This window comes from Cyprinodon tularosa, unplaced genomic scaffold (genome assembly GCF_016077235.1).
Source record: "Cyprinodon tularosa strain WSP-4 unplaced genomic scaffold, ASM1607723v1 ctg81, whole genome shotgun sequence".
Taxonomy (NCBI): Eukaryota; Metazoa; Chordata; class Actinopteri; order Cyprinodontiformes; family Cyprinodontidae; genus Cyprinodon; species Cyprinodon tularosa.
This window is the reverse complement of record NW_024039574.1, coordinates 1,919,368-1,936,875: the sequence shown is the minus strand read 5'-3', so window position 1 is coordinate 1,936,875 and position 17,508 is coordinate 1,919,368. Positions and strand designations below refer to the sequence as shown.

Below are 17,508 nucleotides of genomic sequence, written 5' to 3'. Positions count from 1 at the left end.
TTTTACCCATTTATATCTGATATTCAAATTAAGCTTTTAGCTGTTTGATACTGTAGGATTACAAAGTAGATCAACAAAAAGCTAAAGACAGATTTAGTGTCCAGGTGAAGATTCTTACCTGGTCTGGCTGCAAACGCAGGTGCTGCTAGAGCTGTAAGCAGCAGTAGCAGGTAAAACAAGTTAAAAACCTTCATGGTCAGGCAGCAGTTTTGATAATTTCCCAAAAGCTTGGAAACTTCCTCTGGTTCTGATTCCTGGATCCACTGATATTGCAGTGTCCTTCTTTTTTTCCCCCCCAACTGCTTTAGTCCTCCAAAGGGAGTAGATCCAGCAAAAAAGAGTCTCTCTTTCCCAGAACCTATCAGGAGATCCAAGAAGAGTCTTTAGATCCTGCAAACGTAGAGTTGTGTCCTCTCTTGGCAAAGTGGCAAAGGTGCATTCCCCCCATCTATTTTATACAGCCCATAAAAGGGAGGGGTGCACCCTGACTGCAGCCACCCCTCCATCTCTACTCTTGACACACACTCGCACTCTAGCACACACACTCAAGCACTGCACATATTGACCCCACATGTAGAGAGTAACTCTAGTGACAGGAAGCACCCCCTTGTTCCCTGCACCCTAACTGCTCAGTGCACAGCCTTGTGCTGCATTTTGCATGTGAGTGATTGATATATTCAAAGAGGGCGGAAGAAGCAGGCAGAGTGGATTTATCACCACTGGGGTTTAAGAAGCTGGAGCTGAAAGTAGCAGGTCCTTCATGAACCAGATCCCTCTGGTTCTCCCCTTCCCCCGCATTAATGAGGACACACATCTGGGGTGGGGTGGTGCAGTTTTTTTGTTGGGGGGGGGTTGGCCTTTTGCATCGTTTTGGAGCCCAACTTAATGAAATTCAGAGATCTGTTGCACAACCCAATTAGCCAACGAAGACTAATGTCTGTCTGAGATGTTATCTAATGTCTCCGACTGTCTGTTGTTTGGAAAATTCTTGTGTTGGGATAGTTCAGTTGCTCCCAGTTTGTGCTGTTCCTTAAAAACAGGCTTACTTCATGTGATCCAGCAGACTGTTGTAATTGTATTTAGTTTATTTACAGTTCTGTTAAAAATACAATGCATTATCTCCTTTGGCTTTTTTAGTCCCGCTTGAGTGTTTTACATCAAAACATTTTCAATCTTACACAAAGATAAGCTGAAGAAATAGAAGATGGTGATGTTGTTCAGTTTGAAAAGTGAGCTTGAAACACAAATCTAGGTAAGAAAAAAAATGGAAAAGCTAACTGCTCCCCTCATAAGAAAATATAGCACATTAAGTTACATTTTCAAGTGAGACCCATACTGATTCCTGCCGTATCTCTAAGCAACATATTTTCCCCAACAGTAATCAATACAAGGCCAGATTAGAAACATATTCAACCTTGAATTATATGAATTTAAGATTGTGGTCCAACTGTTTTATTTCTTTTCTCCCTGCTTTTATCTCCAACAGCTTTTATTTTCCATTTATTTATTTTTTATTTTGTCTTTGTACTGAATTGTGCTACAGTATGCAAATAAACTTGTCTTTCCTGTGAGAGCCATTAACCACAAATTTTGAACTTTACCAAGAGTTCAGCCTTCGAAAACTGCTCCAAGAATGCATTAAAGATCATCATGGAGGTGAAACAAAAACATCTGAAGCATTATTGCCTCCATGGGAGCAATGCAACCGCTTATCAAAAATACAACAAATGCCTTTTTAACATTGGAAACAATCTAAATCTAAATAAGTAATTTTTTATTAAAATAAGTGCATTTGTTCTTGTATTGGGGAGGTAAGTGAGACCCTTTGCCTATGGAATAAGACAATTTACATTTAAAATAAGGAAAAAGAATTGCATTGTCTTATTTCAAGTGCATATTATCTAATTATCTTATTTATAGAGAAAATATACTCATTCCATTGGCAAATCATCTTATCTACCTACTCAAATTAAGGGTAAATACAGTTAATTTAAGAAATGTTGACTTATTTCTAGATCGTTTTTCCAGTGCTCATTCTCACCAGGACTTTCGCAAAAATGCTACGTGACCAGAACCAAATGTTGGACTTTTTAGAGGATATGTAACATTGCATTGGGGTGTAAAGTCAGTAATAGCAACCTACCAACTGTAAAACATGGTTCTGGTCCATGGTTGCTTTGCTTTTCCAGGACCTAAACAACCTGCTGTGAATGAGATAACCATGAGTACTGCTTTCTCACAGAGGTTCTGTAGAAAAAAAACATCCAGCCAACCTCATGCAATAATCCAAAAGCAACAGAGCTACCTCTAAACAGCTAAAAAAAAAACAGTGTCTAACAAAATCCAGCTGTTTGTGTAGCCAGGTCAATGTTTGCACTTTGATCATTTTGAGATGACGTAGCATAACCTGTAACAGGCTGCTAAAACACAACATCCTCTGGTGTGACAAAAATGAGACAAAACAGTTCTGCACAGAAGAGTGGGACGAAATTTCAGGGATTTAAAACATTCCAGAGTTAAATGGGAGAGGCTGCTAACGATGGAGACACAACCAATTACCTTTAGAGGGAACTACATTTGGCAAGTTGATTCGATAACATTTCCTCTTAAAAATGAAATCATGATCTAAAATGTTCTTTTTGGATTTCATTGCATTATGTTTGTCAGATATTTTTAATTAGCTACTTGATCTTCAACATTGTGAAAACTATAGATTGGGGAATAGGTTTTCACAGGACCTAACATAGGCCCTATTACATCTAAAGCCATTTTTACAGGATAAACATTTCCAGATATATAAAATGAATGTGATGGCATATATAGATTAAAATAAATACAGTGCAAAGGACAATTACTGCCTGATCTTTTAAAAATATTAGATCAAAAATTCATAAATAATTTCCCCACTTAGAAATTGTTTGGCAAGATCACTGGAATAAATCTTCAACAAAGCCTTTCTCAGCCAGTGTTTTAGGTTGTAGGAATGGCAGAGGGATTTTAGTTTGCTTTAATTCAGTGCCGTTTGTGTGGGGACTCATTATCGTGTCTGCTTACGACTGTCTCTGTGGACTGAGACTCACCATTCAGCACCTGGCTAATGAATTAACACATTAAGATGAAATGTCAGCCATTACATGTGAATGAGGATTAGAAAAGCAGCAGGACACTAATGGACCACATGGCTCATAACAGTCAGAGACTTTGAACAAGCATCTGGACCATCAACTCTCTTTGACGTCAAAAGTCAAACGACAAAGTTTGGATTTTGTTCTTGCTTAAATCGTGTTTTTTCTTATAAGCATGGTGTCTTTGTGTGAGGCCTCACTTTTATTGCTTTATTGTGTTTGCAAAAATGCATCCTGGAACGGCAGAGATTCCTCATGGTTTGGGTCAGTTCACACAGAGACAAACACTCATGTACATGTACTGATCCTGCTGCAAACACTCCGCTGTTTGTGTCTTTGGCCATCTCTCTTTGCATATAAGCTGCCATTGTCTTTTAAAGAACTTTTATTTTCCCAATCTGAATATGCTAATTTGGCCTCAATTGTCATTCAGAGCCACCTGGTATTCACTGCCTTGGACCCACTGCCAGATCTCTGCTTCCCCAAGTCTCTCTCAGCTTCTGTCTGTCTGCTCTTCAAAACAGAATCGAGACAAACGTACGAAATTCTCCCACCAGGTTTTCTGTGTGAGCAATTAAAGCATGTTGTAATATTTGCTCTTCCTGGGGATTATACGCCTTTACGAGGATTACCCAGCCTGCTCAAACACCCTGCAACAGAGAGGCACAGCACAAAAGGAAGGGTAACCTTTCACAAAACCTTTTTTTGGGGGAGTTTGGTATGACTGCAATCTGAAGATAACATCACGTTTTTCTTAAAAGGAACCTTAAGTGTATAAGATATATCTTTGGGTCATTAGGTCTTTTTCCAAACCTTCCATGCATCTACACTGGGAAAGGATAAGATCAGTCCAAAATGACCTCACCTAAACTTTGCTTACCTGAATTAGAATTACCTAAACCTGTCAAGCCAAATCCCCAAACGTTTTGTGTTATCTAAAAAAAAAACAAAACAAAATCGTAATGAAATCCTTAAAAAATACATTTTTTTCTCTTTTTTTTTCTTTTTTTAGCAAATTATGTTAAACTCTTGGCAAAAATGTGTCATTATCCTTTAATAAAAAAAACAAACCCTGTAACACTAACTGTATCATATTTGCTATTTTATTTTTGAGACTCTACATCTTTAGCAATATGTTTGTTGTTTAAAGACCTTACCTATACAATCAGACACCTGCAGTGAATAGAAAATCTATAATAAAATGAATGAGGATGCCTAATGTATCAGAAATTAAACATATAACTATTTTAGTTCATTTGTAAAATCTTTCAATGACAGCTTCAGTTAAAAAAACACTTATCTGACAATTATTTCATGGTTTAGGCTCTACTGGGTTACCTTGGCATTAGAGTATATTTATTGCTAAAAGAGCTTAACTATTTTATGATCTCCATTTATAATCAAATGTCCAAATTTTTAGTTCCAATAGGGAAGGTGAACTCTTGTGCTCCCTGTTGTTAGAATAGCAGCTTTGAGTTTCCAAGTCTCTCAGGAACCATAAGCTCAAATTCCAACAGAGGTGTCAAAAGTATTAATGTTTATTACTCCAGTAGAAGCATAAATCCTACTGTTTAAAACACTTATACTTAATTTTTTGAGTTTTATAACTAACAGTAACTGTGTCATATTTAACTTTGCATCATCTTGAAAAACTATTTATTTTTTGTGCAGTACCGAGTCCAACAACAAAGAAATAAATTGTTTGGATAATCTTAATATTTAAAGCAACTATATATATATATATATATATATATATATATATATATATATATATATATATATATATATATATATATATATATATATATATATATATATATATATATATATATATACAACAACATGAGATCAAGTAGAACTATTCCACTTATTCTTCTCATTAGAATCAGAACCACTTATAGTAGCCTTACGATTGACTCTCAGAAGTTTGTTTTAGTTTTTCTAAACTGAGGTTGTTGAAATAGCTATCTACTGCAGGTAAGATACTGACTCCTCAATACTTTCACATAGAATCCTAGTTTAGAAAAAATGTGAAAAATCCTATTATTTGCTAGGAAGTGCAGCTGTTAAGAATCTGTGGTAGCCTACATGGGCTACTATACTATATATCCACCATAAAGATTAAACAAATATTTGTTCCAGTTTACAACTTTTCTCTGCGCTTGAAACTACACGTCCACATTAATATTTGATTGCAAACAACTTCTGATATTCAGCTAAGCCAAAGAAATCCAACAACTGCTAACTGCAAAGTAAATCAAAAGAAATATTTTACAAAAATAAATAACATACTCTTTATTTCAGATTTCAAAAATAATTATCTGTCTGAAATGTTTTAATTTCCTCATTTTCATTTTTGGCTGCAGTCACAGGAGCATTTTAAAGAGGATGTAACACAGGAAAGAGTCTGACTGTACAGCTCCTCTGGGTGTGAACATTACAACCGTCACGGCCTTCGTAGCAGCTGTGATCTTTACGACCGCATTGGAAACTTCACTTTATGCTTCCTCTGCCATCGACCCGGCCAGGATCCACAGATAAGGAACTTCCTCTCTGATAAAGCAGGTCTAGAAAAACAGTGCATCATAAAATCACTCCAGGAAACATCCTACCCTTATGAAGAGCTTTGCTAGAAAATATTTAAAGCGCTTAAACTTTTTCCTACCATAACCTTTATTTTATTGTGCATTTGAAGACCAGGAAAACATGGTAGACTTAAAGGAAAAATATAGAATGATTTCAATTTTCTTACTTATAAAAGTATGGCATTCATATGCATTACCCCCTTTGACACAGATCCACCTAAATACAAATGAGCTTCCCCGAAAAGGCAATTTAAATAGAACCCTCCTGTGTTTGATTCAATCTTGGTACAAATCCAACATCAACATCTGAGAAGGTCTCAGAGGTTTGTTGCGAACCAAGGAACCAGCAGACCAGACTGGAGAATATATTGACAGGATGGTTGGTACAAAAATTCTATTATGAAGAGTGTAAATAAAGCAATTTTGTCAGAAAACCCTCATTACACCACCAGATGTACCATATTCACTTTACTGCAGACAATTCGAAGAAGAAGCTGCTCTAGTCAACATGTAAAATGCTATGTTTGTCAGAGAACAGGCCTTTCACATGAGCCTGAACACATCATCCCCAACCGAACCATGGGGGTGGCAGAATCATGCTAGGAAGCCTGTTCACATGTGAGAATAAAAGGCTGCGCAGAAAAGTTTCTAGATGTGAAAAGAAGGTGGTGAAAGAATGTCAGCTCTAATGCAACAAAGGTATTGACGTGGGGAGCTTGAAAATATGCAGAATATAAATAAATAAATTGAACATTATTGATCTCACATTGGAGATGCATTTAACCCATCCCCTTGGGGAGCAGTGGGCTGCCATTGTGCGGTGCCTGGGGGGCAGTGTGGGGTTAAGGGTCTTGCCCAGGGACCCAGAGTGGCAGTCTGGGGGAGTGGGGGATCGAACTCCCAATCTCAGGATTCAAAGCCCTATGCCCTATATGTTGCTTTACAGGTCTTTATTTGAAATAAAAAACACAAAACAAAACACAATTCATTCTTTTTCAATCTATGCCATAAATTGTGTGTTTATCACATAAAATATCTGTAAAAAAGATTGTGGATGAAAATGGATTAGATTAGAAAACCTTCCAGAGAACTGTGTCTAACTGAATGTCAGCTCAACCGCTCTGGAAGTTTTTTTTTTTTTTTTTTTTTTTTAGATCTTTAAGCTTTTATGTTTGCTTCTTCAAGTTAACATAGGGATGGCAGCATATTAAGCTCCATCATTGAGAAAAGCACAATTTCCCTGAACCACAGCAGTCAGTGCTGATAGAGATGAGGTGGGATTGAATGCTAGAGAAGTTACACCATAGAATATTTCTGTATAGCTGCCATTTTTACATTTTATTTTCACAGAAAGTGAAGTAGCAGTTGTGATGGTATGATGACTGTAAGGGCTGATGTTCCATAATGTCTGGGTGCTTTTGGGTGTCGGCCCTCAGTCTGTGTGCGAGTGTCAATCGTGGTCTGATGGGTCTGTTCGTTGTCCATCGTTAGATTGATAGCAGCTTCTGTTGTCATGCCACAAGGTCGTCAGTGTTAATGAGGGCCTGCAGCTTGCTAGGGCTTAATTACTCTTAAAACCCTTTATCTCTAATTGCCCAGTGAAGAGCCCAATGAAGCTTTATGCACATCAACAGCAGCAAACTCCCAATACACAACAGCTAAAGTTTGGACCACAGCAGATTTCACACAAACAGAATCACGAAAAACACCGACGCTGAGCTGGAGATTAATTTTCTCCCTGCAGTTTCAAAACAACAGCATAATTAGCTCTGTCTCTGCCACAGCGCCTCTCCTCCTGGCTCTGTCGGCAGCTAGACGCCTAACTCTGGAGGAATGATGGAGAGCTCAAAGGTCAAAGGGCAAACTCAACAGGGAGCAAAGTTTGATCACCAGCAGGACAACACATATGGGCTCAAGGGGCCAAAAGTCACTCGTTTTTTTAAATCCAAACTCAGACATTTGGCTTCTCCAGACAATTTTTCAAGAGCTCTTAATGGATCTCTATAGCTCTCCAATAATCTGTCCCTTAAAACTGATGTAATAAAAACTGTTTAAACTGTTTTTATCCTATTAAACTATCACCCAGAACCTTTTTCAGAGGAGCTGATCGTTTATGTTGGTTTTCCTTTAAGACAGTTTAAGAAGATTAGAGTCATAAATGTCAGAAAAACAAGGAAAAGTAAAGTCGTAAATGAACAAGAACCTCTGCAAACACATACACTGCAAAAGGGAACCAAAAGAACATTTTCATTAAAATGTAAGTTTTTGCACTTGGTTTGATTACTTGGGTAAAATGATATGCTAATGAAAAAAAGGTTTTTCAACTTAAAATTAGAAATAATAATAAATCAAATCCATTATCTTATTTACATATAAATAAATAGCTTATTTTAATGGAAAAAATAGTGGTTTCATTGGTAGACAATTTTCCTTACCTGCTCTTTGTTTTAAGATAAAGGGACTGGTTATATCTTTTACTCAAATGAAGACCCAACACACAAAATAAACATTTTCTTATGTTTAGATACATTTTTGCAGTATATATATTTAGACTGCATGATGTGTTTTTGAATATAACTGATCACAGCTTTTCCAGTAGTTTTATCTTTTTCTTTTTTTTCTCATTTCACATCCGAGGAGCCAGACTTTCTCCTAACATTATAAAGTGATCTCAATCAGCATTTCTCCAGGTGTTCTGAAGGTTACACCTGAATTTTTGTATGTTTGGTATGTGCTTGAAAAACAGAAAAGTGGAAAAGTCTATGTCATGAACAAAGTATTGAAAAGCCCTGTTGAAGACATGCTGGGGAAATCCAACAAACATTTCTAAGAGTTTTATCCATTTTCAGTGGATCATCTGCAGTACGCCAAAAGACAAGGCACTGATTATTTTCAGTTCCTGTTCAAGCTGATTTCAATTGGTGGCTCTAAGGCTTCTGTAGAGCCTGTTTGGAGATCTCTCTCTGTTTCTTCTTAACTTGTTGATGTGTCTTCTTCACTTTATACGCAGTGTCTTCTGGAAGGGATATCATCATAAATAGCATTAGAAGGGTTACAATTTGCTGTGTATTTCTTCGACTGCAGTAGGTGGTGTTTACCCGTGGGGAGTTCTTCCGGCTGGATGCAGACTGAGGCCAGACTGAAGAGGGAGAAGATGACGAAGGCCAAGATGATGAAGGTAAGCTCAAAGCCAGAGAACGGCACTTCCATCTACACAGCTGCTCACACAAAGCATGAGGTCAGACCTACAAAATGAATATGCAGAATGATAAAAGTCACATCTTAACATAACTATATTAATGGTTTTTAAACGTGTGGATATTTAGAAAACTCACATATTCTTAAAGAAATATTAGGAAATTACTTTCTTAAAAAAAAAATTAACAATCCATGTTTTTTTAGTTGCACAAATTTCAAAACAGTCCAAAGATAAAGTTTTATTATGCTGTAATAACCCTGTAAATAACTGTCATTTCAGGTTGTTTCTTTTCAGTGAATAAAAATAACTTAATTTTTTTTTATACAAAGACAGCTGAGTAGAACGAGATCCTTACTTTCTGTTGCTTTAGAAAGAGTCTGAAGTTACTTCTTACATGTAATCATCGACTTTTTTGGGACAGATCTTCATTAAACTACAAGTCAAAAGTTAAGGCACAGCTTTCTCACTCTTTAGATTTTCTACATTTTTATTCATTTGTACTTTGTAGAGAAAGAAAGCATCATTTCTGTGATGCAAATGCTTATAGATCTTCGTAATAAGATAGAAGATACTTTATATTCCAGTTTATATCTATTTATCCCCTTTTTGGGGGGCTTTAAAACTTCTTGGCATTAATAGGCTTCACCTAAAATTATTTTCAGTGTTGGAGAAATTCCCAGTGGCAGCAGTAAATCTAAGCTATAATAAAAAAAAAATGTGTATCCAAACTTCTGACTGCTTCTCTATGAACCTTTAAGAGCATATTTAGTCAGAGCATATTTAGGGTTCCTCACCTCTGATATGGCATATATTTATAATGCACCAACTTTCAAATCTTCACACCTATTAATTAGCAATCAGCTTTACTAAAGACCTTTTTTGCTTAAAAAAAAAAAGGAAATTATTTGTTTTAATTTAAGGTTGATCTGGCCTTATCTTAAAAACGTTTCAAATGATCAAATCTTTTATAACAACATTTTATTACATTGTTTCTTAATAAAGTTTGGGTACTCTTAACTGTCTGGTTTCAATAATTTTACAATTTAATGTTTTTCTTATTGTGTGTGTGGTGCTTTACGTATTTAGTGATCTGCATGTGAGAAAACTATAGAGCTATGGGCAAACATTTGCAGTAAAACAATAATTATGCTCTATGACATAAACGTTTGAGATTTTTATCAAATAAATACATCAAATGTGAATATGTAAAGCCTAGTTATTAGAGTAGGAAATAAGAAAAGTCATAGATTTTTTAAAAACAGACCTAAAGATTTACTTTACTTTGCACTTTAAAAATGAAAATGTCTTGAGAGCTGTACTAAAAAAATATTTTTGTATACACTCCATGAGTACAAAATTACAATAAAGTCTGTCTAAGTCTAAGGTACTGTAGCTGAATAGATTAAACTCTGCAGCTTCCGCCTGTTCCACTTTTTAAAATGGATTTTATGAAAGATGTTAAACTGCTACATTTTTAAAATGTATTATTGGTTTGTGTATAAGCAGGGAAGAGTAATGATTTCTTTATTAATTGTGATATGTTACACTTATCTGAGGGGTGTCCAAAATATTGATGCCCAGATCACGGACCCACCTCTTATAAATAGTTCTCCAGCGAGCTGTAAAAAGACAGATCATCACCAAATACGTTTTACGTTTTAAACCTATACATATTTTTTTATGACAGGTGTCTTGGCCAAAAATCCACCACCTTGGAGGAGAACCTACTAAGAACATGGAATAGATCTGGATGTATCACACGTTGCTCCACATTAGACTGGATTTCCAAATTAATAAGAGTTGATAGGAGTCATCCTCAGACAAAATTATTTTTGCACCAGTCTTCTGCTTTGATCATTGTTCTCCCTGCAGAATATCAGCCTGTTCTTGTTTTTCCATCACAGAAGTGCCTCCTTTTCTGTCTGTCTTCTCCCAAGACTGTGAAGATGTGTTTATACCCAACTGCTACTAATGCTAACCAACTTCACACTATCAGCAACGATACGCTGTAGCTCACTCTGTAGGAGGAGATAGTCCAGGATTTCTTAAAGCTCCCCTCCTTAAGGCAAACTCTTTGAATTTAAAGTTCTTGATCATCTGGAAAAAATCTCTTTGAACTATATTATCTTGCAGTGATTTCTGCACTGCATGCTTCTCCTCAGAGGTAAATGCCCAAACAAAAGCACTATGTGTGTCCCTTTTGTATAACAATTAGTTTTTAAATGAGATTTCTGAAATGATCACTGTTGGAACCATTTTATTATATGATATATACTAATATGAGGTGATAGTGTCTGTCAACCTTTTCTTTGATTAGATATGCAGAAAGAACTATATGTTGTTTATAGTTGATTGCTATTAAATGAATAAAGCTCTTTAGGATTTATAAAATGTATTTAAGGGGTTAAAACGATATGAACTTTCTTTAGAGAAGTTGAATCTGTGTGAAAACATTTGGATTTTTCTGTACATGACAGTAAATGATTTTTTTAAACGCAATATCCCTTTTCCCCACCAGATGGCGTAGAAGATTTTTTTTCTGGCATCTGCTCAATATCTAATTGCAGAAACCTGCACAACGTTTACACTGCAGAATTAATAGTTCCTGACATGAAAAGACAAGATTTTATAATCATTTAAACTGTTTATCTAAATCTGAACACAGAATTAGTTCGAATGGTAAATATTTATATAAAAGTTCCTAAATATGTTAATGTGGTGGTGTGACTGAGCTGTCGCTGAAGCCTGAGGAGATAAACCTGCATTGATGAAATGGTGCTAAAAGAGAAGAAGCATGTGAAGTCACACAAGCAGTGAAAATGTTCAGTAGACTTCAGTGAGAAAGTCTTTACAATCTAAATCTTCAGCCACAATGCCTCCATTTCCCAGAGTTTGATAAAAAGGTCTTTAATGTTTACCACTGACTTTGTAATATGCTGCCTTATATACATCTAAATGAAACATCAAACTTTATATAAAGAGAATTCATAAGCTGAATTCATATAAAACCAAAGAGCTCTAATAAACATTTTAACCTTTTACTGATTCTAATTGTTAAGATAGTGGTGATAAGTATAATTCGTTTTAACAGGGAAGTTTCAGCCCTGAAGTCAGTCACATATTTTACTTGCAACAGTAAATTCTCTTTGAAAACAGGTTTTACTCTTTAATCGCTAATTAAACTGAGTCAAGTCTCCACAATAACTTGACAGCAAACTGATCCGACCAGCACACCTTTTCCTTCTTCAGAGATCACACGCACTTTAGATAAATAAGAAAGATTAGTTTGCTGTTGTCAGACTTACTGAAAGAAGTACGCAGGCTGTTTTCTAGATTCAGATTCCACAAAGGAAGAATTTCTTGTTCTCTCTTGATATCCGAAAGCCAAGCAGGCGAGGCTGTCATGAGCCACTCTGTTGGAGCAGGTGTCTTTCTGTCGCTTGTTTTTAGTTGCACAATGTACCACTCCTTTGTGGCTCATCCTGGAAGCAAGTTATACCAGGTCCTCAAACAAAGCATGCGCAAATACATGTTCAGAGGTCAGCCTGGTGAACTATGTTTTATGAACTGATAAAAAACTTCTGGCTACACACCAGGATGCAGTAAAGTTTCTCCAACAAAGTGCTTATTAGCAGGAAGGATTACTGAGTCACACTAACATCTTTTGGCTTTGGGGTTTTCCATTTGTTTCTACAAAAAAGAGAAAAGAAATTGGCATTTTATGTCTTCTTTATAAAAAATAAAATATCTAAAATAATTTAAAAAAGAGAAAATACAAAACATCTAGCATCAAAACAAAACAATCCATGCTACATTTTACATCAGATTACATTTAAGGATCAGAAAGCAAAATTTTGTATATCGGTCTTTTAAACATTTTGAATACAAAAATTCATTATGAATCTACTTTCCTAATGACATTAAGGTTATAGACTGTTTTGTGTCATTTCACAAAAAATACAAGGTGGATCTTGACAAGAAATGTCATTACTTGGCTACCAATGTAACAGAGCTAAGACCTTATTCCTGCACAATAAATATGTTTTCTATGAGTAAGAGCTAGCTATATACAGGGTATGCGTATATATACATATATATATATATATGTAACTTTTATATTCCATTTCTATTGTTTTCAGACTTTCACCAGACTTTCAACTCCACCGAGCATGGTTTCAGGTCGATTTCCGGGGCTGTATTTTAATTTCATCCCTTGCCTGCTGCTCAGCTTTATCTGGACCCAACCTCAACCTCTCTCCTTGTTGGTGGTGGGCCCCTGTGGAAGGGCCCTTCTGTTGCCTTTCCCGGTTTTGTCACACTGGGAAAATTATACCTACTACTACAGAAAATATATCTCTGCTGCTCCTGGTGTGACTCCTTCCCTGGGACCATTTGCCTTTGCAGATTTTCCAGACATCATAACCCTCAGACTTAATGGGATACTTAAACCTCTGCTCCTTGTCAGCATGGAGAGTCTATGGAGAAGGAGGTCTAACTTAAAAAATCTAGACTGGTCCCTTCAAGGTTTTGGGTTGGAGTATCTCGATGCCTTGATCACTAGCCATTGTAGGATAGAGCAGTTTTTTGTAAAGATCTTAATTAACTGGCCTGTCTACATTCCAACTTACCTGTGTGAGTCATATGATATGTATCATAACAGAAAGAATGACACCCAGGATAAAAGTGTTGGACATGAGCGGCTGTTGGGCAGCTGGGCGTACGGTAATAGGGTGCATCGCTCATCTAACACATAAGGATGGAGCAAGGGCATAGGTCGGATTTCACCTTTGGTAGGAACACTATTGGTCTTTAGTTTTATTGGTCTGAGATCATTGGTGCATGCATTTTTTTAATGCTTAAAGTGAGCATATCATTTAAAGAGAAAAGCAGCATTTCTTGCTAGATTTATACAAATTTTATAAGCACTTTACACACTAGATGCTGTTTATCAATGTTTGAAGCATCACATTCATCTGATGAATGTGGAATTAGGACTTTTTTCCTCTTTGAAAAGGTTTGCATTGAAGGTAAATACGTGTCTATTTACCCAAATATAGTCTAAATATGTTATATGTGGATTTATCCAGTATTTTCTTTTGAAGATACAGAATTGTGCAGAGGTAAACAGAGGTAGAACCCACTCTTTGATACAAAGCAAAACGAGTTAAAGGGACCATTTGATGTATTCTATCTAGGGCTCAAACAATGAATCAGATTAATCATGATAAATCGATTAATGAAATAATCGTCAACAAGTTTAGCAATTGTTTAATTGTTAATTGAATTATAGAGACTCTAAAAAATGCCTTAAAGGAATAGTACACCCAAAACATGATTAGCCTTCATTTTCTACTCACCCACATGCTGAACAACACTCTGGAGTACTTTTTTGATATCTCAAATGCATCTGGAGATCTGGGAGGCTTCTTGCTGTCTGCTGACATTCAAATAATGGAGGTCTATGGTGCCCGAGACAGAAAGGTCCATAAAAGTCCACAAAAAACGTGTCAATATTCCTCCATACTGCTCGTCCAATGTATTCCAAGTGTTCTGAGTGGGTAGCGTCCATAATTTACTCGAAACGAAGTCATTTAGAATGTTTTTAGAGCATAAACAGTAGTGTATAGTATTTCCTGAAAGCGCACACATGCGCGTTCACGACGCTACGGAAGCCGGCAGACCAAACCAGATGAAAGTGCGCATTCAGCGTCTGCTCTGCCAATAATGCAAGCGTAGAAGAAGAAATGTGCTGTTTACCTGTGCAAAGAAAGAAACAACGAAAGAAAAATGTCTGAGGACTTCAGTGTTGAGGAAGAGCATGAGTTCTTTGCCGAGCTGAATGCGCTGGTTTGGTCTGCCGGCTTCCATAGCGTCGTGAATGCGCATGTGCGCGCTTTCAGGAAATCCTATACACTACTGTTTATGCTCTAAAAACATTCTAAATGACTTCGTTTCGAGTAAATTCTGGATGCTACCCACTCAGGACACTTGGAATACATTGGACGAGCAGTATGGAGGAATATTGACACGTTTTTTGTGAACTTTTATGGACCTTTCTGCCTCGGGCGCCATAGACCTCCATTATTTGAATGTCAGCAGACAGCAAGAAGCCTCCCAGATCTCCAGATGGATTTGAGATATCAAAAAAGTACTCCAGAGTGTTGTTCAGCATGGGGGTGAGTAGAAAATGAAGGCTAATCATGTTTTGGGTGTACTATTCCTTTAAGCTGACAGAGTAAACCAATTAAAACAGTTATTATATCAAAATTGTAAAAAAAAAAAATTATATAAACATTTTGCAATTTAGATAAAAAAATGTTTTGCCTGTCAATATTCTCCATCCAGAACACCTCAAGAGGAAAAGTTTCTGTTTTACCTGCTTTGAATTTTGTAAAAAATCTTCTTTATGGAACCTTTTGCTATCTGATCGACCTGTCCAAGGTGGTGGTGATCGTATGGCAGGCCGTTTTGATTGTCTCACCCGTAGACAGCTGGAGATATCGTGACTCAGATTGGGTTACGCATGAAGGAAGATGGATGGATGGATTACTATCTGATTATTGATTATTAAATTATTCGTCAAAAAAAGGATTGACAGATTATTCGATTTGCAAAATAATCATTTGTCTAAAGTGGAGATAACATTCAACCAAACATATACGTTAATCAGGCAAACTATGCTAAAATTCATGTTGCATCATTTGTGAGCTCCAACAGAGATCACTGAATCCAATAACTGAACAAAATTAAACTCTCACCTGAAGCCACTTCTCTAACTATCTGTGCTGTAACATCACCCTTCATTGTTTGAGTTCCCTAAATTTAGCCATATAAAACACACATTTATTTTTATGTTGTATATAAATAAAAAAAACTTAATTTATTATTGAAATCATTTAGACATCACCTGAAGCACTGAAAGTCCAGCTGCTTCACCTTCAAGCTGCCCTGCATCATTATTACTGGATATCTATGTTTCCTAATATTAAAGGATTAAATGAAACACAAACATTTACATCATCCAATGTTACTTACTGTCTGACTGTTAAAAAGCTCCTTATGTCTATTTTCTTTTTTTAGTGGCATCATCTACAATGCACAACATTAAGAATGAGGCTAACTTTATTCAGACATAACATCACTTTTACAATTATAAACGAAAATATAACACTATCTTATCTGTAATGTAATAATATCCAAAATAAACAGCCAGATTCAAGCATTTTTACCAGGCACTAATGTTTACTAATTTAGTCAAATTAGATCCACATAATTTTGATGGAACAGCATCCACCCAATCAAATTGCAATCAGTAAAAATGAACATTCAAACAATTCAGCAGTTAGGTAGAAAATTATCAAGAACTCCAATCTCCTGCTTTTAGTTCTGTTCGGAGGTACTTCAGAGTGGGGTATGGTCTGCCAACTCTGGCCAGTTCTAGCTCACTCTGCCAGGGGTTCTTGCTTTGATCCCCTGCTGCTCCTGACTAAACACCCAAGATGATTGGGAAAAGGATGCCAGGTAGTTATCCAGGGTGGTGTATGGTCAACCAAATCTGCCACACACTGCTCTGAAACACTCTCTGCCGGGGGTTTGAAAGAGGATAGCGGTAGATCAGAGCCAGATGCCTGGCAGTGGATCAGAGCTGGGCAGATGCGGTGGGTGGCTGGAATGAGTATGCCGAATGTTGGGTAGAGTGCAGCAGAGCAGAGGATAACTTAATGCTACGTTCACACCAAATGCATTATGAGCAGCAAATAAAGCATCTGCTTATGTGATATGAGGGGGTCTGTTGCAGACCCTTCATATGTGTTTTGTGGCCATCAAAATGCTTCACTGTTATTCTATGGGTCAAAGAGTTGAGTAAATGCATTTGCATTTGTCACAATCTGGCACATTTGGAGAGGTTTGGAGAGACTGGTGACACCAAAAGTTCAAAGCCCCACAGCTCTGGAACTGTGCAGGTAGATAGCTGAAAATGTATTCATTTGTGGTTGATTTGATGTACTAATGTAATACAAATAAGACATGCCTGTTCTCAAGTATGTCTTTATTATTGCTGTTAAAAAAATACTTATTTTCAAGAAGAAAAAAAAAACAACTTTGAGTCATATTTTAACTAATGTAGCTTAGGCTGTGTTTTACTCACACTGTTTTCTTTTATATTTTCAGAAACTGGAAGGTGTTAGCTTACAAATGATGTATCACACATGTAATGTAGACTTACAGTTCCCCAGTTATTTGCTTTACCATTTGGGTATGCAAAATAGGTGAGGATTACTTCAAATCTGGTGGGTGTTAAAAGAAAAAATATTATTTTCTAAAGCAGAAGGCATTTCTAGGTTAAGCTATGCTGCTATTGCACTAAATGTCGATAACTCTACCTTTTAATCGATTGATAAAATGCACTGCCAATTTATATGGAAAAACAAAACCCACTATATTGAGAACTCTGATTATCCTTTTACAGTAAGCTCTGGAGGTCCTAATTTTAGACATCTTGTGCCTAAACTATGCTTATAAAATTAACGGGTTCGGGAAGTTTGTTTTGAACCCAGACTGTTTGTGGAATTATATTATCTCCTTAATATTTACTTCA

At 36.4% G+C, this 17,508-nt stretch overlaps 1 long non-coding RNA gene across 1 annotated transcript; it reads right to left on the bottom strand.

Moving 5' to 3' along the window:
* Positions 1-10,501: 10,501 nt before the first annotated feature.
* Positions 10,502-12,580, bottom strand: LOC119774334. Its single transcript, XR_005279525.1, has 3 exons — positions 12,503-12,580; positions 12,215-12,391; positions 10,502-10,528 (listed from the first exon to the last, which is right to left on the bottom strand). It is a non-coding gene; the product is annotated as an uncharacterized LOC119774334 (long non-coding RNA).
* Between the last annotated feature and the right edge of the window lie 4,928 nt (positions 12,581-17,508).